Below are 394 nucleotides of genomic sequence, written 5' to 3'. Positions count from 1 at the left end.
CATTTTTCCTAGACAGACTTGTGATAGGTGAATATTCTGTATTAGAGGCTCATGTTCGTGACACCAGATTCTGTGGGCTGATTAGTATTTTTATTTTGGGGTTTCGATTGTTAGAAATTATTTCAGAAATTCCGCATTTAATTTGGTATTTTAGTTGTGAATATTTATTTATCCTCTGTGATTAATCGGTCAAGGTTGTCTAAATGGTCGGGCTTGCCTAGCAGTGTATTGGGCGCCATCACGACCGGGGTTGGGTCGTGACACGACCAGAATAAACCATTGGCCGTTTGAAGTAGTAGGCTCAATTGGACCAATAACGTCCATTCCCCAGGCGGCAAATGGCCAAGGTGAGCTTGTTGGGTTGAGCTCGTTTGGCGGTACTTTTATCATGTCG

Source organism: Nicotiana attenuata, unplaced genomic scaffold, assembly GCF_001879085.1.
Source record: "Nicotiana attenuata strain UT unplaced genomic scaffold, NIATTr2, whole genome shotgun sequence".
NCBI classification, from domain to species: domain Eukaryota; kingdom Viridiplantae; phylum Streptophyta; class Magnoliopsida; order Solanales; family Solanaceae; genus Nicotiana; species Nicotiana attenuata.
Note: the sequence above shows the minus strand (reverse complement) of the source record.